At 41.9% G+C, this 20632-nt stretch overlaps 1 long non-coding RNA gene across 2 annotated transcripts in view; it reads left to right on the top strand.

The window, feature by feature from the left end:
- The window catches only part of Gm12496, a 55411-nt gene extending 35483 nt beyond the window's left edge, over window positions 1-19928 (top strand). For both annotated transcript variants that reach the window (XR_881282.1, XR_390569.2), the window contains one exon: window positions 19799-19928. This is a non-coding gene — a long non-coding RNA (predicted gene 12496). The remainder of the gene's footprint in view (window positions 1-19798) is intronic.
- The last annotated feature ends 704 nt before the right edge of the window (window positions 19929-20632 follow it).

Here is a 20632-nt window from a genome sequence, read left to right as displayed (position 1 = left end):
CAATTTTATCCGATATTAGAATGGTTACTCCCTCTTGTTTCTTGGGATCATTTGCTTGAGAAATTGTTTTTCAGCCCTTTACTCTGAGGTAGTGTTTGTCTTTGACACTGAGGTGCATTTCATGTATGTAGCAAAATACTGGGTCCTGTTTACGAATCCAGTGTGTTAGTCTATGTCTTTCTATTGGGGAATTGAGTCCATTGATGTTAAGAGATATTAAGGACCAGTGATTGTTGCTCCATGTTATTATTGATGTTATTTTTATGTTCGTGTGGTGATCTTCTATTGGGTTTGTTGAGAGAAGATTACTTGCCTTTTCTACGGTGTAGTTTCCCTCCTTGTGTTGGAGTTTTCCCTTTATTATCCTTTGTAGGGCTGGATTTGTGGAAAGATATTGTGTAAATTTCTCTTTGTCATGGAATATCTTGGTTTCTCCATCTATGGTAATTGAGAGTTTTGCTGGGTATAGTAGTCTGGGCTGGCATTTGTGTTCTCTTAGGGTCTGTATGAGATCTCCCCTGGATCTTCTTGCTTTCATAGTCTCTGGTGAGAAGTCTGGGGTAATTCTGATAGGTCTACCTTTATATGTTACTTGATTTTTCCCTTACTGCTTTTAATGTTCTTTCTTTGTTTAGTGTGTTTGGTGTTTTGATTATTATGTGATGGGAGGAATTTCTTTTCTGGTACAATCTATTTGGAGTTCTGTAGGCTTCTTGTATGTTCATGGGCATTTCTTTCTTTTGGTTAGGGAAGTTTTCTTCTATAATTTTGTTGAAGATAGTTACTGGTCCTTTAAGTTCGGAATCTTTGCTCTCTTCTATACCTATTATCCATAGGTTTGGTCTTCTCATTGTGTCCTGGATTTCCTGGATGTTTTGGGTTAAGAGCTTTTTGCATTTTGCGTTTTCTTTGACTGTTGTGTCAATGTTTTCTATAATATCTTCTGCATCTGAGATTCTCTCTTCTATCTCTTGTATTCTGTTGGTAATGCTTGCATCTATGACTCCTGGTCTCTTTCCTAGGTTTTCTATGTTCAGTGTTGTCTCCCTTTGTGATTTCTTTATTGTTTCTATTTCCATGTTTAGATCCTGGATGGTTTTGTTCAGTTCCTTCAGTTCCTTTGGTTGTGTTTTCCTGTAATTCTTTAAGGGATTTTCTTTAAGCTCTTCTACCTGTTTACCTGTGTTTTCTTGTATTTCTTTAAGGAAGTTATTTATATCCTTCTTAAATTCCTCTATTATCATCATGAGATATGATTTTAAATCGGAGTCTTGCTTTTCTGCTGTGTTGGGGTAACCAGGGTTCACTGTGGTGGGAGAACTGGGTTCTGATGGTGCCAAGTAGTCTTGGTTTCTGTTGCTTATGCTCTTGCACTTGCCTTTTGCCATCTGATTATCTCTGGTGTTAGCTGGTCTTGCTGTCGCTGACTTTGGCTTGTCCCTCCTACAAGCCTGTATGTCAATATTCCTGGGAGACCAGTTCTCTCCAGGAGGAATTTGGGTATAGAGAGCTGTAGTACAGGGTCAGCTTAGGGGTGCAGACAGAGACCAGAAGGATCCTGTTCCCAGCTGATCCTTGGTTCTTGTGTCCTGATGGCTCTGTGAGTGTCCCTGTTGGGCCAGGAATTTGAAGAGAGGTGGTGGTTTTACCTGTGCTTGCAGGTGTGTAGGCACTACAGGGAGACCATATCTCTCCTGGAGGTATTTGTGTATGTAGCTTTGTGGCACAGGATCAGCTCTGGGCGGGGAGACTGTAAGACTCCTGTCCCAGACAGCCCCTTGGTTCCTGTGTCCTGAGGGTTCCTCAGAGCAGCAGTGTTGATCCTACCTGCACTCACAGCCCTGTCTGCACTCCTAGGAGGCTCGCTCCCTCCCAGCGCTATTTTGATATGGAGCCCTGTGGCAGAGGATCTGCTACAGGTAGAGAAGGAAACCGGAAGGCTCCGGTTCCAGGCTGCCCCTCATTTCCTGTGTCCTGAGGGTTCCCGGTGGGTTCCTCTGAGCAGTAGTGCAGAGGAGCTTTGTATAGACTGTTATATTCTCGAAAATTTAACCTTACCCTTGATTTTAAAAATAACATTGGGGGGGGGGTGGGGAAATGGTTCCGTAGGTCACACCATTGCTGCAAAGGGATGAGGACTGGAGTTCAGGTCCCAGCACCTGTGCGCATCTACAATCCTGGTGCTAAGAAGTGGGAAACAAGCTGATTTCTGGGACCTGGTGACCAGCTAGTTTAGCCAAATTGGCAAGTTCCAATTTCAGTGAGAGACACTGTCTCAAAAAATAATGTTGAAAGTTACACCAACCTTTGGCTTCCATATGCAAACTCACATGTGCATACCCTTGCATGCATATCACACACTAGACACACACACACACACACACACACACACACACACACACACACTAGAATTTAGGCGACAGATGGAAATTGGGCCATCTGCATAGTATGAGATAACACCTATGCAAAAGAGCTTGGGTCATGTTTTCTTCTCCTTTGCTCTTATAGCACTTCTGGCTCTCGATATGAGCAGTGATTGGGGACTTGTATATGGTTTTTTGAACATTGTCCAAATTTTCTTTTATTAGTAATTCCCATTTATTGGCCACAAAGATAGAAACAGTTCTTATTAATCTTGTTTTTATTCCAACCCTAATTGATTTAAGGATGGATATTGATACCTGTGCTGGCTAGTGTTTTGTTTGCTCTAAAACTTTTTTTTTTATCAGCCTGACACATAAGAATAGCCTGTGGGGTGTTTTATTAGTGTGGAGAGGTTCAGCACATTGTGGATGGTGCCACCCCTAAACACGTGGTCCTGGGGTGTGTAAGAAAGCAGACTGAGCAAGCCAGTAAACAACATTCCTTCATGACCTCTGCTGAAGTCTGTGTCTCCAGGTTCCTGCCCTGCCTTACTTACAATGATCTAGTGTTCTGTGGTAGCCTGAACAAAATAAACTACTCTTTCTTCTCCCAAGTATCTTTTGGTTACAGTATTCTGTCACAATAATAGAAAGCTGAATGAAGACAATATCCTTCAAAAGAACACTTAAAGGATTCTCAACAAGACTTTAGCTTTTTAAATATATTTTTTAAAGATTTATTTATTTATTTATTTATTTATTTATTTATTTATTTATTTATGTGAGTACACTGTAGATGTAAAGATGTTGTGAGCCTTCAGCCTTCATGTGGTTGTTGGGAACTGAATTTTAGGGCCTGTCCTCACTGTGGTCAGCTCTGCTCGCTCTGGCTCAAAGATTTATTTATTATTATACATAAGTACACTGTAGCTGTCTTCAGACACACCAGAAGAGGTCGTCATATCTCATTATAGATGGTTGTGACCAGCACGTGGTTGCTGGGATTTGAACTCAGGACCTTCAGAAGAGCAGTCAATGCTCTTACCCACTGAGCCCTCTTGCCAGCCCAGCTTTTTAAATCTTATAATATTTATTTTAGTGTTAAGGAAATGACCTTGAGAATAAAGGCTTGCTGTGTAAGGCAGAGCCAGACTTCAGATCCACAGCACCTTCACAACTGTTGGGTGGGCATGGCGAAACAGGCTGACTGTAGTACTAGCGCTCAGGAGGTGAGGGGGAGACCCCCCAGAGCAAGCTGGGTAGCTAGATGAGCCAAACTGACAAGCTCCAGGTTTGGCAAGAGATGGGGTTTCTGTAAGTAAAGTGGAGTGTGATCAAGGACGACACCAGATGAATCTTGGATGTCGAGATTTGTTGGCTATCTTATTTTTGGTCTTTAGAGATGGGATCTCACGTAATCCACGCTTGGCTCGAAGTCACTGTGTAGCCAAGTCTGGCTTTGAATCCCTCAGATTCCTTCTCCCAAATGCTGGTATGAAAGGTGCACGCTGCTGCTCAGCTAGCTCTGTTTGTAAGGTTTTACTTTTTAAAAAACGAGGTCAAAGTGGGGGCAGTGGTGGCACGCACCTTTAATCCCAGCACTAGGCAGAGGCAGAGAGGCAGAGAGGCAGAGAGGCAGAGAGGCAGAGAGGCAGAGAGGCAGAGAGGCAGAGAGGCAGAGAGGCAGAGAGGCAGAGAGGCAGGAGAGGCAGAGAGGCAGGAGAGGCAGAGAGGCAGGAGAGGCAGAGAGGCAGGAGAGGCAGAGAGGCAGGAGAGGCAGAGAGGCAGAGAGGCAGAGAGGCAGAGAGGCAGAGAGGCAGAGAGAGGCAGAGAGGCAGAGAGAGGCAGAGAGGCAGAGAGGCAGAGAGGCAGAGGCAGGCAGATTTTTGAGTTCGAGGCTGGCCCGGTCTACAGAGTGAGTTCCAGGACAGCCAGGGCTTCACAGAGAAATCCTGTCTCAAAAAAACAGAAAATAAAAAAAATTAAAAACCTAAACAAACAATCAAACAACAACAACAACCAAACAACCCCCCCCAAAAAAAACCCCAAACAAACCAAAACCAAAACCCTGATATTAAGCAATTGGCTTAAGAGCTAATGTGATACTGATAGAATTCGCAGATGCAAAAGGACAAATATAGCATAAAGGACTAGCTGGCCAGATTCAGTTCTGTCTTATTCATTCTTGACTGTGGAAACCACATTTTTTGGTGTCCCAGTTTTTCAAATCTGTAAAATGGTAATCCTAATAACACTACATTAGAATTGTTGGAAAAAGTGCATTGGTTAGTTCATAGAAAACACTAGAACAATATTTGATATGGTATGGATAAATTCTTGAATTAATTATTAATAAAATTCTAGATATTTCACTAAGTTTTCTTTAGAAATGAAAGGATATTGCTAGGTCCCCAAACTCTTGAAGGTAAGATATGTTTCACAGTTAGAATTTTTGGTTGTAAATTATACAGCATAATTAGTTGAATCTAAAATAATAAATAACATTAATGAAACACATTATAATTTTTCATTGAAAATCAGCAATATTCACTAAGTGGGCTGAAAAAAGGTCTTTGAAAGTTTCAGGTTAGGTTTTACTGCCATACATAAGCTGCAAATTTACCCAGAGTTTCCAGAGGGTTTTAGGTTGTGAAATTGGATATAAATTTTACTGTAACACATCTACTTTACAAATATCCCTTTGTCTTTAAAGATAGTGAGGTAGACCTATACATACTTGTGGTGGTTCTTGTTAGAATGGCTCCTAAGTTTGAATAGTTGGTCCCCAGTTGGTGAAACTGATTGGAAATAATTAGCAGGTGTGGCCTTGTTGGAGGGGGTCACTAGAGGAGGGCTTTGAGGTTTCAAAAGCAACATGTCATTCCCATTGTGTTCTCTGCTTCTTCTTAGAGATGTAAGCTCTTCTGCCTCTTGCCTTTACTCTGCCATCACAGACATTAACTCTCTGGAACCATGAGCCCAATTAAATGGTTTCTTTTATAAGTCACCTCAATTATGGTATTTTATCATAGCAATATAAAATGTATTTAATATAATATTGAAACAAAAATCAAGATATTGTGATTTGAATGAGAATCGTCCCCCATAGACTCAGTTATCTGAATACTTGATCCTCAGTTGGTGGCACTGTTAGGAGATGTGACCTTTCTGGAGGAGGTATGTCACTAAGGTTAGGTTTTTCGAGTTAAAACCCCTGCCTTTATCTAGTTTGCTCCTTTTTGGTTTGTGCTTAAACTTCAGGATGTGAGCACTTAGGGCTGGAGAGATGGCTCAGTGGTGAAGAGTACTGGCTTCTTTTCCAAAGGACCATGGTTCAAATCCCAGCACCCATATGGCAGGTCCCAACTATCTGTAACTCTAGTTCCAAGGGATCTGGCATCCTCACACAAACATACTGGAGGCAGAACACCAATGTAAAAATGAAGAAGAAGAAGAGGAATAGGAGGAGGAGGAGGAGGAGGAGGGGGGGAGGAGAAAGAAGAAGAAGAAGAAGAAGAAGAAGAAGAAGAAGAAGAAGAAGAAGAAGAAGAAGAAGAAGAAGAAGAAGAAGAAGGAGGAGGAGGAGGAGGAGATTGGGTTTACCTCAGTGTAGAATGCTTGCCCATCATATGCAAGGCCCAGGATTTTCTTCTGAAAATAATAAAAGCAAGCTTGATAGATAGAGGGAAAGACAGGGTTGAGGGGTATGGAAAGCTAGATTTTTTTTGAGCCTTGTTGTAGTAGCTGTGGTCTCTCTTCTCCTAGGCAGAGTTGGGGGTGGGGGTAGCATTAGCCATTGGTCTGTAAAGACAATGGGATCAGAAGCAGAGAGCAGGTTTCCAATGGCCATGAGAACCAACAGTTTCAACAGCAGTGAGAGGAGTCTCCTTTATACACCCAACTTATAGGGTATATAAGGCCTTTAGGGGTGTGGGTGGAAAGGGTTAATTGATCATAATACAGTAGGTAACTATCATTCTGGTGGGAAGGCAGAGTGGGACTTCTGTGCTGAGTGAAGCAGCTTTGCACAAGGTCATTCTTCAGATAAAGCCAGGCACCTGTGCTCAGGGACACTCTTCAGCCAAACCAGACAGAGAAAGGGAAGCCTGGCTCAGATTTTGCACCAAGCTCGGAGATCCTTCCAGTAATGGGGGACTACAATCTTTATAGCAGGGTTCTCCAGCCATTGCAAGCTCAGGAAAAAAAGTATGATGCAATGTCATGGTTTTACATATGGAAAGAAGCAATAACCACAATCAGTGTGAGCAGTTTCCACTAGGTTTCCAGCCTCAGTGAATAAGTCTACTGGGATTTCTGTCCCAAAGCTTGTAGTGTATGAAGCACCCAAGTTATGTTTTTCTGAAAGCAACAGAAACGAACACAAAGGGCTTCTTGTTCTTGGCCTCTCCAGATACCTGTAATGTTTCTCTCTTACAAAAGGCAGTGGAGGAGAGGATTCATCAAGGATCTGGGATGCTTGGACAAGGACCATTTCCACTTGTGCTTCTGTCCGATCTACTTTCCAGACAGGTAGCCAGGGGAATTCTATAAAGTCATAAGCTTAGGTGCTGCGGCTGTAGCTCAGTGCTAGATCATGTGCTTAACACGAATGAGGCCATGGTTGTGATCCACAGTGCTGCAGAAGAAAATCAAACAATAAATAAATTAGTTAATAAATTAATGAGCACATGCCTTGCAGTATCACCACGCGTCAGTGGCTTCCTTGGGATCTTTCTAAGTAGAGCTAAGGATGACCCTCATTTCCCCTCTGCTTATAACCCTAGGACTCCCTAAGGTCCCATACTCTATTCTCTTCTCTTCTGGAAGAAACTGGCTTGAGAAAGCCATGCTGACAAACCCAAAACCGGTGGAGATGGACATAGAGAGGGAGACGTGACAAAAGACAGCAATGCTAATTATATTTAATTTCCCAAACCCAGTCTATCTTTGAGTCTTGTTCTGCCTCAGTTTCTTCCAAATTCTGTCCCAGTGTTCTCCCCGTCCCCAGGGGGTGCAGCTCAATTTCTCTCATCTGGCACACTAAGAATAGGAACCTCCCACTCTGTGTTGGATCCTCTGGGACCTCTAAGCGACACACACATTTTCTGACGGCAGCACAGAACGCCAGGTACGGTAGTGGTGGGGTTTATGTGATTTTATGAGCTCAAAACTCGGTGGGTCTCTGCTTTAGAGAACTGAGGAACTCTCCACAACTGATAATGGCAAGAAAGGGGCCGCAACTGCACAAAGGCTCACAGGACTTCAAAATAGCAATCTCTAATGCGCTGTGTCTGTAAAATTTTTAAAAAATGATGTCAGCCAATGGGGCAAATATTAAGAGCTAACTAGGTATCGTACATATTGTTCATGCAGGAGGAAAGGCAAAGATAGCATGATGGGCGTGGCTAAATTCGATCTACCTTGTGAATTAAGAACCATGGGTAGGAGAAGACCCATAGTGTCATCACTCAGAGTCTTTATGTCTTGGTTGTCAACACGGTGGGTGTTTGAGCTGCTTCCTGTCATTCTAATTTTCCTTCCACTTTCTTCCTCCCTGATGCCAGTCTTAACCATGCCATTTAGTTTGACAAACAGAATGCAAGTGGAAAGAGTGTATGCCGCTTCTGAATGGAGTCTTCCAGAGCTGAAATGTGTTTGTGTGCCCCCTTCTCGATGCACTGGACTGGTTAGAGCACTGTTTGAAGGGGACCTTCTATCCTACAATGATTTAGAGCATGGGCTGAGAACCCTGCCAGCCTGCTTTTATCATATGGGTGAGAAATAAACATTTGTTAAGAACTGCTCATCTTGATTGCATAAGCTTATCTTATCTTGATTGATATACCCACTGAGGAAAGTTGAGTACTATAAATTGTGAGAGCCTTTGCCTTTGGACTTGAGACTCTATAATAAACATAATTATAGGGAGTATGGAAGTGAAGATTCAATTGCTTTATAGAGGAATCGTTTTTCTCCAACTACCTCCAATTTTGTAGACCCTACAGTACCTTATTGGCACAGTCTAGTAATTATTCCTTCAAACTCATCTTAAAGCCCTTGTAAGATCTTCTCTTTCTTTATTGATTGTCAAAATCCACTATTGTTAATGACCTCTGAACCATTTCAAACTTTCTTTCTTTACTAATTCCTCAGGCACAATCCAATTCAGGTACATTTTAAATATGAGCCACTTGATTTTTATAAAGAAAGGTGTCCTCTCTCAAAGTAACAATTATTTATGGCAGTTTTCTAGGTTTCTCTTCAGTCTTTGTGCCAGTCTTAGTCTTAGGAAGACTGCTTAGCCAGGTGTAGTGGCACGCGTCTTCAATTTCAGCAGTCTGGATGCAGAGGTAGAGGGATCTCTGTGAGTTTGAGGTCAGCCTGTTCTCATAGTAAGTTCCAGGAAAACCAGAGTTACACAGTGAAACTCCCAAAAGAATGCTAAACAAACAAAAGAAGGAGGATGGAGGAGGAAAAGGAAGGAAAGAAGAGGAGAAGGAAGAAGAGAAAAAGAAGAAGAAGAAGGAGGAGGAGGCAAAGGAGGAGGAGGAGGAGGAGGAGGAGGAGGAGCAGTAGTAGCAGCAGCAGCTTATACTGATTTTTAGGCCAGAATTTTACTTGTAGAACAAATAGGCTCTAGTTATACTTACTACATGATCTGTGGGAGGTGAGCTACACAGGTAAGATCGACAAAGAATTTAGTGAGACTTGTTTGTATTCATCTAGCTTAAAGCACAGAAATTTGTCATAATATGCTGATTTAAAGTTCATTTACAACTTTTATATTCATATTTTTGCCTATAAAATCACTATATGTACCTCTGGTAGTTATATGGTCTATGTAACTAAAGCGTATGCATGGTGGTTTGGATGAGAAATGTCCCCTGTAGACTTGTAGTTTTGAAGACTCAGTCCTTGGGGAGTGGCACTGTTTGGGGAGGTTACAGAACCTTTAAAAGGTGGAACCTTGATGGGGAAGTATGTCCCTGGAAGCAGAGTGGGAGGAGTTGAGCCCTGCTCCACTTCTTGTTCTTTTCCCCTCTTCCTATATGTTGGTGAAAGTGTGATAGGCCAGCTTCTGGCCTTCTTACCACGCTTTGTCTAACTTTTGCCAGGCCTTCCTCATCATGATGGACTTCGTCCTGCTGGAACTATAAGTTAAAGTGAACCCTTCCTCCACCTTGCTCTTCTCAGTGTACTTTATTATAGCAACAGAAAAGTGACTAAAACACTGAAATTCTTTATTCCATCCTGAAATATAACATATGGATTTTAATATTTACTTTATTGATTGTTGCTCATTGTATGAGAGGACCCATTTTATCTATTTTTGTATTTCTTTCTTATTTTGGTTATGACTGATCCCATGCCCTTGGATATGCAACCATACACTAGCATTCAACTGTGCCCTCAGCTACTGCCCTCAGCTACTGCATATTTAAGTGTGTCTTGATGCCAGGATGTTGGGGACACCTTTCTTTGTGCACATGAATACTTTTGCAATGCTTGCTGACTGTTGAGTAGGTATTAGAAAACATTTTATAAGATGCCAATATCCCACAAGACAGTGAAACAGTCAAAGGAAATCCTTGAACATGAGTGGCTTTGACCTGGAGGTGAAGCTCAAATGTACAAATCTCTGTGTGTGTGTGTGTGTGTGTGTGTGTGTGTGTGTGTGTGTGTGTGTGTGTGTGTCCAGATTCAGAGCTGAATCTTAGAGGTTACTTGTAATCACACAATACCAGAGGCCATCACAAAGTTTTCTTTTTTTCTTTTTTAACTTCACTCAAATGAGGCCCCAACTTCCACCTCATTAGTATCTGGAACTATAAGCACATACAACACTGTGTTTCATCATTGGTAAAATTCTCATGATTCTGAATGCAACTATCTTTGGTCTCATTATCCAGGGAGACCAGAATGTCACAACTCGTAAGAGGAAAGGAAATCCCAGAAGTGTTAACATCATTGATCACTGTGAAGAATTATCTTGTGCAGAAATGTAGGAAGCAGAATAAGACTGTAGCTTTTATTGCCCTTCCATTGGCCTGTGACTTCAAGTAGCACGAACTCAATATAGACACTCCAGTATTGATGTTTCTACAAAACCTTCATTTTAATACCCTCCATGAACTCAGGGTTGATAGAAATAGTCCTGTATCCTAATGATGCGAAACTGGAGATAAAAATAGATGACTTACCTCCTGGAACAAGAGGGTAAGTGTCCTCCTGGGTGCTGAAGAAATGTCTTTAATGTTGTGGCCTGAGAATGGCCTTGGTAATTGGTTCTGAGTAATTAACCATGGTCACTGCTCTTAATGCAAATTATTCCAAGGCTAATGTCATGATGTCTGTGATAGATACACCCCAAATTCAACTGATTTAAATAAACTACAAAGCTCAATCAACACATTAAATGGAATCCAAATCCATATAACTGCTACAATCGCTCAGCTTTTGGGGGACTAATTCATCTTGTCAAATCCACTGAAAAGCACATTTCACCAATATGCTCTTGTGTGTGTGTGTATGTGTGTGTGTGTGTGTGTGTGTGTGTGTGTGTGTGTGTGTGTGTTGTGCAGGCACATGTTGACTACAGGATACATATGGAGGTCAGAGGACAACCCTGCCTGTCAGTTCTCATTGTCTACCTGGTTTGAGACAATCTCTTGTTTTCCAAGGTTAGCTGGTCCTGCGGCTTGCAGAGATTCCCATTTCTCCACCTCCCATGATGCTGTAGGAGCCCTGGGATAAGGATGTGTGCTGTTGTGCCCAGCTTTACATAGGTACTGGGACTCTGAACAGAGATCCTCACACTTGTCCACTAATCCAGCTCCCAGCCCTTGAATGTTTTCAATAACCATAAAAGTTACTGTTTACTTGTGCTTTGGATGTTGCCTACCAACTGTAGTTTATAGGGTTGCATCAAACCTGGAGAGACACAGTTAGTTCAGTCTTTAAAATGGGACAATATGATTACCACCATGCAAGAACGTTCTCACACAGCAGTATGCTGGCGATGGTTCTTCCTGGCTTGAGCAATAATCTTTTCCCCACATGTAGCCATGTTCCATGTTATTGAGCTGGTAGCTTGAAATTGGTCATTGAAGGAGTACTTAAAGAAGATGCGACTTTTTTTCTTGTTGCTTTGAGGCAGGGTCTTACTGTGTAGCCCCAGTTATCCTGGAACTTACTGTGTTGACTAGACTGGTCTTGAACTCGGAGAGATCCACCTGTTTCTGCCTGTTGAGTGCTGGCACTAAAGGTATGCTTCTGTATCTTAACGAAGGACATTTTGTCTCCTTAGAGGACATTTGGTAATCATTAGGGATATATTTTGTCATAATTTTGGGGTTGCTGCTGACATCTAGTGGAGCCAGGCATAGCACTTATTATCCCTGCAATCTGGAGGACAGATTTCCCCATCTCCATAGCAATAATTCTCTAGCCCCACATGACCTTAGTGTTGAGGCTGATTTTGAATTATACCAAAGCAGGTGGCAAACATAAATGTGGCCAGCCTGCTCCCCAGGTCTGTCCTGCCCTCATCTTCTCTCCCTTTATCTCTCTGTTTTTGGGTACCAGTTACCAGCTAACTCAGAAAATGATTCCTTATATCTATGTCAAGTAAAATCCGTAATTCTTTTCAGAAGCCGACTGGAAAAATATGATTTCAGACGAGTGACAGGAACTTCTCCCCCGGGTAGTTCATTCAGGCTGTGGGTTGACAGGCTTTCTGCACAGGGAAGGGGAATTAATCGTTTAAACTTGGCAGACCATGTGGCCTCTGTGAGAACCACCATAGAGTAGAACACATCTTAATTCTTAAAGGAAGGGACATATATCTGTGTTCCAATAAAACCTTAGTTTCAAAGCATGTTGATAGTTTGCATATTTGGAAAAATAGCTCAGTCTGTCCCAGTCACTTTCTCAACCAAAGCTTTATTCTGGTGTCGCATGCCTTCATCTTGTGTTCAAAAAGCCCCCGAAGGCTGTTATTGGTATCCGGGTCGGTATCACAGCCTTCTTGATGATGCTGGTGCTTTAGCTGCGTGTTCTGAGATCCTGTCCGCAGTTCCTGCACAGAATGGAGAGCCTTATTAAATACCACAGCTATAACACAACGTCTGTCCATTAGCAACTGTGCCAAGGATGCTGACCAATGACAGAGGAGAACCTGGAGAGCTTTGGGAGAGTCACATAATTCTGTGGTTCTTGCCTAGAAATGCTGAGGTCAAGCCTAGGAAAAACCACTGCAATGCATTATGGGCCTCATCATCAAAGGGAAGAGAAATTGTGCTATGCCAGAGGATGTGACTTCAAAGCACTGCTTTATTTTTCATGGGGCATGTGGGGGGTTATTCATACCAGTTCCCACGTCCAGACTTGTGAGATCTCAAGGACTTGGGAGTAAACTTTGGCCCATCTTACTGGTTGCAGTCACTACATTTACTTTATCCTGATCATGGAACTTTGGAATTAAAAATACCCAAATGGAAATTAGTTTAGTTTGTTGAACCTGACAGCCCTCTACAAAGAGCTTGAGGAAGCCCTGGGCTGGGGAGCTGTGCTTCGATGGAGAGAGGACTTCCAGCTCCTTGGTCTGGGAGCAATAGAGAGCTTTGCAGCTTCAGCCATATCTGTAGGTTCCTTTACAGTTGTAGTAGGAGTAGTGAGCAGATGGCAGTCGAGGCACACCAGTGCTGATAGAATCACTCTCACCCCACGCCCAATCCCTGTGGGTCAGGCCAGGACTCTTGAAACCAAGAGGTGCAGGACTGCCCTGTGTGTGCACTTGGAGCCTGGCTAAGCAAGTACGTTCATCTTCCTCAGTCACTAGGTGGCAGAATATAATTAAGATGTCAGAGTGTCTCCTGAAACATTGGAGGATGGTTTTCCGTCCCTACTTTAATGGCCTCCTTCATTACTTTGCAGTATTTGCTAGTGACATTCAGGACTGAGGTAATGGCATAAACATTTCCCTCCGCAAACACATCCTTGCATCTATTCAGGTTTTTAATGTTTTTATTCAGCTGTCCCATCTCTTAGGAAGAAGTCTCTTTAACTCGAAGTACATTCCATTCCGGATGACTGCTCCTCAGACCTCCCAAACTTCCAAGTTTTACCCGTTATTTTGTTATTCATTAGGGGACAGAAATACATACCTTCTTGCCATCTGTAAAATTTCAAATCATTTTTCACATTAAATATGAGATAAATCCATCGTGTAGATGAAAGCTCAGTGAGTCCATATGGATAATAAATATTTCTTAGTAATACTTATTTACTGATAACAGATTTGTTGGTTTTCCTAATGTTAAAGAAAATAGTCACTCATGTGAAAAAAGTCTGAAAATTTGGAAAGGAATATGAAAGGAAAGATAGACAGCAATCCTATTATTCAGAGAGACCAATTAAAAAGAGGTTATGGTGCCCCAGAATAATTCATCTTATCAAGCTGATGATGGGAAAAAGCTAAAAAGCCTCTTCATAGATAAATGTAAGCCCATTAAGATCTGATCCTTGGCTACCTAAAATTCTAGGTCAGCACTTAAAACAGAACATGCTGTTTTTATTAACATTTTATTATAGCAGATTTTAAGCATGTGCAGAAAAAAACGCAGAGAAGATGATAAACCCGCTGTGTGCACTCCACACCTAGCTTTAAAAATGAACAGTACAGAACCCATCTGACTCATTAATACATGCCAAAATGTCTTTCCTTTACGATATTTTGAGGCAAACCCCTGACTTGTTTTGCTTCATATTTACCTAGGCTAGTGCTAACCTTTAAAATAAAGTCTATTGTGCAGCTTTGGTGATCAACCCAAGTAAACAAGGGAATATAATCTCATGAATCACAATAAGGGTATGCAAAGCTACTCACTCTCAAAGAGAGTCCTAGCCTTGTTGAGGGTGGGGATGGTCTGGCTACTGGGTCAGACTCACTGCTCAGAGAATCTGGAATTAATTTTGCTGGGGAAAAAAATATAACCTGAACCTAGAGTGGATCTGTCTACAGCCTCTGTGTGACTGCAGACAAAGAGGACAAAAGAACAGAAAGCAACACATCAAACGTGGGAGTGGCTCATTGCAAACAAGGGTCTCTTCCAGTGCAGGTCTTTCCTGTGCCCTCTGCTGTCTTGTCACTGGGCTCTAGGCCTGAATCTGCAGTGCTGAGCCCTGCCTTTTAAGGTCTTAGCTTCGAGTTCAATTTTTGCTATTTCTTCAGTTTGCCTTTCACATTTGTCCTGATCAACACTGACCCACAGATCCCGTTTCACCCCTTTGTCCTCACTGGGTCAGGTGCATCTTTTCTGCAACTCTTACTGTATTTTCTTCCTTCTCACTTCCTCTTTATACTCCCAGGGTTCTATGGGGGTTCCAGTCAATTCCTCTTTCCAGAGTGCTGAGACCATACACTTGGCTGGATGATCTCACTTCCCCTGACTGCTATTTTCCATGCACTGGATGCTTGCCACATGCCAGGCTCTACGTGATATGCTGGGTGGACAAGAATGAAAGAAACAGAACCTCACCTTTGAAGAGCTCACAGGTTAGCTGGTGTCTAGGTGAGTTGGGGAGTTTGTGATGTATGAGAAAAAAAAATTAGTCACGGCTAATATGTATACATCAAAGAGGATAGGTCTGTTCAGGGTACCCAGGGAATGCTTGCCTAGAAAGGGCATTTACTTTGTGTATTTGCATTTAGTTCATTTTGAGGTCCAGTTGATGTAAAACTAATGTTTTACAGCATTATTTGACAGGATTATTTCTGCATCCATTCTAGCCCATTTCAGCTTCCAAATAAACGACACAGAGACCTGGTATTTTTTATTAACAAGCTGCAAGCTGGGCAAGTTCTGAGCTATTCTAATCTGCCTAGGCTGCCTGCCTACTCCCAGACACATACCCCATTCCTTGCCATCTGATCTTGCGCTGGCTTGCTCCGGTCCACATGTGTCCTTATGGCTGCTCTCTCACGGAGACATCATGGCCAATCCTCCACACTTTGTTCTAGTCCTTGTAGTCCTTTTCTCTTGGAAGTTCCTCACTGGGATTGGAAGTCTTGCCTTATTCTCTTCTTCTGCTCAGCTCTTAGAGGTGATGCAAGACACTTTTTACATAACATTGAGACTGGAGATGTTTGACTATGTCAACATCTGGAATGCAATCAGATATCTGGGCATAGAAATCAGCATAAGAATACACAGCACACAAAGTCATCCCCCAATAGGTTTTACATATATATGTATATGTATAAAATATATATTGCTATTTACAAAAATGCACACAACTCCCATTCATATTTTGCCTGTCCCAGGTTCTCCAAAATTGATTGATTATCTATTTTCTTATGTGTCTTTCTAGTTCTATATGGATATGTGAGCAAAGACACATTTTTCTTTCTTTGAAAACATGTGGCAGCATGTTGTACTTTCTGGTGTGCACTTGTATGTTATAGAAACATAATGTTATGTAGAGACAAGAAACTTTAGAATCAGGATATCTGCATTCAAACACCAACTCTGTGATTCACTAGCTGTTTCAACTTGGCAAGTCACTCAACATCTCTCTGGTTGCTTTCAATATTTTTATCTCTCGCTTTCAAATTCTCATAGCTTATTTTCTGCTAGACTAATAGTCTATTATGTGCACACAATACCCAGCATTATTAGATCTTGAGGTCTCTTTCAGAGATTCTCTTCTGTTTTGTGTTCTGTCTGCGCGTGTTCATGAGCTGTACTGTTTAACTTTTGAGGCTTTGCATTATACTTTATGATAGGGCTGATCTTTAGTTGGTGACTTCAAAGACGATAGTACTTACAGTGTCCAAACACAGCAAATAATTACCCTGTCTTGTTTAATGAGATATTAATCTATCCCTCAGGGCGTTGCGTTGCCCTCATTATCAACTCACTTTCCAGACAGCCTATCTCTCGGTACCAACACACTGATGAATAATTTTAGCATAGGAATTTGGGGATGATATTAAAATTCAAACACTGGCCCAGTCCTAGAATTCTTCTGGAAGATACCAGAGCTTGGAGAGGAGAAGTCATTTCCTTAGTAGTGTAAAGTTGAGATTCAAGCCAAGGTCATTTAAATTGGATTCTCCATATAGGTTAATTATTAGAATTGTTACAAAGCAAGAAAAAAATGAGGAATACAGAAACTAAACCTATCATATAGAATAATTACATGTATTTTTCTTAATATCATACACCCAAACACAAGACTATGGAAAAACATTACTACCATGTGATGAGGGTGTTAACTCCTTGGCAAATAGAGTCTATCATTTATCAAGTACTATGCAAAGTGCTGAGGATACAGTAACAAATGGGATCTGGTGGTCAGCCCTAACTTCCTCTGGAAGATAGGAGGTCTTTCTGGTCTGAACCCTCTTCATTTGTTGCTTCTCTAGTCTACCCATCCATCCATGCTGTTTTATGCCTGCTTGTTTTGTTTAAAAACTAATAATGTGTTAGTAGTGGTTTGTTGAGTGTGTGTATATGTGTGTTAAAGGTTATGAGGCTACATGTGGAATCAGTGGCAAACAATGCAGTGTTTGGTCACACCTGCTCTGAGGAAAGAGGGAGAAATCAAGATAAGCATGCATGTGTCATACCTAGACTAGCTGTTCAGCGTGATCAACTTCTTTCTGCAGGTATGAGCAATACCAACGCTATTTGATGGTCTCATTTGCCATTCTTCACATTGCTTAGTAAGTCATTCCCCTCTTGGGATGTCCTGGACGAAGAAATCATTTGAACTTGGCTTAATCACAGTTTTTCAAACACATTGTTTTTCTATCTGAGGAGCCTTATAGAAAAATTGCGCAAATTGTATCAATGCCAGAGATAATGCCATGGTTCAGTTCTGTAACAAGGTTCAGTGTTCACGAGTACCCTTGATGTCTCAATGTGGTAGTGGCTTAAAAAGTTATTTTCAAGAAGAGGCGAATTCCATACCCTGTTGTACGAAGGTCCTTTATAATATGAAGGTCCTTTAACAATCAGTTCCTCTATCTTGTTGACATCAAAACCTTCTCTTGGAATCACAAGTAGAGCTGAAAAGTATAAAAGTTACTGCTTACTCTCCAGACTTGTATGAATGGACCTTGTCAAGGCCACATGAACACAGGTTCTTACATTTCTGGGGTGTACGTGACATAGTTTTCTTCATTCTGGTTGTTGGCTAAAAGCCATGCTCATTAATGAAATACTTCCTCTAAGGAGTTTATCCTCAGATGTCTGTGACCTCCTGGGGCAAACATTAGATTTCTGACCTGATGCCTCTCTTGTCATCTGTTGTTGGTTAATACTCTGGACACTGGGAGGTGACAGAGGTTGGCCTTTAGCTTATTGTAGGCATGGAAAGAGTATTACAATGGAAGTCACTATCTCTGGAGCACTCTCAGTCAGTTTCCCAGTTGCTATGGCACCTTAGGCAATCACTTAAGCTCTGTATCTTGGTTGCTTCAGGTGTACCATGAACACTATAAGAATTCCATCTCCCTACTTCAAGGAGTTATTGAGAGGGTTACCTGAGATGACACATGGAAAAAGGCACGTTCGCAAGGCTAGTGCATTGGATGTCTGTGTTTGCAGTTTCCTAACTGGCTTTCCTCTTGCAATCACCTTCAGTGGGTACAGTCTGCTTGCAGTGTCTAGATCCGATTCTTTGTAAAAAGCTAATAGATGAACCCTGATTCTGAATCAGGCTGGGTTTGATGGTGCCTCTTAGTCCCCCTCACCATTCTTCTTGTTTACTAAATAGGTCTTTTAAAATATTTTTCTTTTCTTATTTTTAGATTTATTTTATTTTTAACTGAGTGTGTGTGTGTGCGTGTGTGTGTATCTGAATGTCTGTGCGTGACTATTTACATGTGGGTAAAGTTGACCACAGAGGCCAGAAGAAGGTATCAGATCTCCTGGAGCTGGAGTTACAGACAGTTGTGAACTGCCTGATATGGATACTGGGGGAACCAGCCTGAACTTGGTTCCTCTGCAAGCACATACGTACTCTTAACTTCCAGCCACCTCTCGACCCACCCTTTTTTCTTTTTGTGGTATTGTTTTGTTTGGTCTATTTTGTTTGGTTGGTTATTGTTTGTTTGTTTCTTTGTTTGTTTTGAGACAGGGTTTCTCTGTATAGCCCTGGCTGTCCTGGAACTCATTCTGTAGACCAGGCTGGCCTCCAAATTAGAGATCCGCCTACCTCTGCCTCTGAGTGCTGGGATTAACGGCATGTACTACCACTGCCCAGCCCTCTCTTTTTTAATCAAATCACTTTAGTTTAATTTACTACTAAGTGAGGACACCACACAGCTAGTCCAAGGAAGCTACTTGAGCACATGCCCTGTCCCAAACCAAACTTTCCTACCTGCCAAAATCCTACTTTTTTTTTTTTAATTTATACTCCACATATGAGGTAAAATGTGTGATGTTTGTTCTTTTTTAACCTGGCTTCTTCTACTTACTATCTTCAGGTCCATTGATTTTCTTGTAAATGATCTGATTTTGTTTTGTGTGTTCTCTTTTGTGTCTATATACCACTTATTCTGTAGCTACTATCTGTTGACAGCACCTAGGCTGACTCCATAACCCCACTATTTTGAGCAATGTGGCAGTGAACAGAGACAAGCAGGAATCTCTGTAATGTGTTCATTTGCTTCTCTTGGGATATACACAGAAGTAGTAAGCTGGGTCATATGGTAGTTTTACTTTGAGTGTTTTGAGGACCCTCCACACTGGCTGCCATAGTGGCTACAGCAGTTTATCTTCCCAGCAGCTGTGAGATGTGTCCCTCTGTCCTCACATTCAGCATTAGATGTCATTTGTTTTCTTGATAACATACTGACTGGAGTGAGATGGAATCTCAGTGCAGTTTTGATTTCTATTTCCTTGATGGCTAAGGATGTCCAGCATTTGGGTTTTTTTGTTTGTTTGTTTGTTTTTTGGTTTTTTTTTTAGGTTTTTTGAGATAGGGTTTCTCTGTATAGCCCTGGCTGTCCTGGAACTCACTCTGTAGACCAGGCGGGCCTTGAACTCAGAAATCCGCCTGCCTCTGCCTCCCAAGTGCTGGGATTAAAGGCGTGTGCCACCACCGCCTGGCGAGCATTTGTTTTTGATGCATATATTGGATAGGCAATATAAGTATGACTTCATTCATAAACCACACCTTGGGGTTGGAGAGATGGCTCAGTGGTTTAGAGAGCAATACTGTTCTTACAGGTGAGTTGGGTTCTCAAGTATCCATGCCAGATGGCCCAAGTCTCCTGGGACTCCTCTAAGCCCCCAACACAATAAAAAAATAATAAAAATAAATTTACAGATTATACCTTAATATTAATTTTTTTGTAAGGAGAAGGGAAGAGGGCTTTCCCTTTCCATTAAGCCTAAATTTACTTTGTCGTTTAAATGTTTCAGGAGAAACAGGAGCCAAAGAGGAAGAAGAAGAAGGTGAAATCTCAGAATAGGATTGCTTAGTTGAAAAAAAAAAGATAAAGGAAGAGGAGGAGGAAGAAGGGGAGAAAAAAGAGAAGGAGGAGAAGGAAGAGGAGGAGGAAGAGGAAGAGGAAGAGGAGGAGAAGGAAGAGGAGGAGGAGAAGGAGGAGGAGGTGGAGGAGGAGGAGGAAGAAGAAGAAGAAGAAGAAGAAGAAGAAGAAGAAGAAGAAGAAGAAGAAGAAGAAGAAGAAGAAGAAGAAGAAGAAGAAGAAGAAGAAACAGCAGCAGTCAGGGTCTCTATGTTAACATTTCTTTTAGGCTCTGCCCCACAATTACCTGGCAACAGCTGGGTATGCCTGACTCAGTATAAAAGGGGATGTTTGCCCCCTCCACACTCTCTCGCTCGCTCTCTTCCCCTCTTTCCCTCTTCCCTCTCTGTCCCTTCTCTCCCCATTCCCCTTCCCCTCTCTCCACGTGTTCATGGTTGACCTCTACTCCTCTACTCCCCCCTCCCCGCCTTTCTCTGTCTCTACCCTCTCAACTCCCCTCCCCATGCCCTAAATGAACTCTACTCTATACTATATCTGTCCTTATACCTGGTACCTTAGGAGGAAGGGATGGCTCAGCATAGGCCCACAGAGGCATCCCATTCTACCTCACCTTACTGCGCCTCTACCAAACATTCTGGCTCTTCCTTTTCATTTTTATAAAACACAACAACCTACACTCTGCATCTTATTTGGGGAGAAGAGAAGCTCTGAGTGGGAGCCTATGGCATCCTCCTGGCTCCTCCCTTTGTTCTGCAACAATTGTCAC

Source organism: Mus musculus, chromosome 4, assembly GCF_000001635.26.
Source record: "Mus musculus strain C57BL/6J chromosome 4, GRCm38.p6 C57BL/6J".
Taxonomy (NCBI): Eukaryota; Metazoa; Chordata; class Mammalia; order Rodentia; family Muridae; genus Mus; species Mus musculus.
This window is presented reverse-complemented; position numbering and strand designations above follow the sequence as displayed.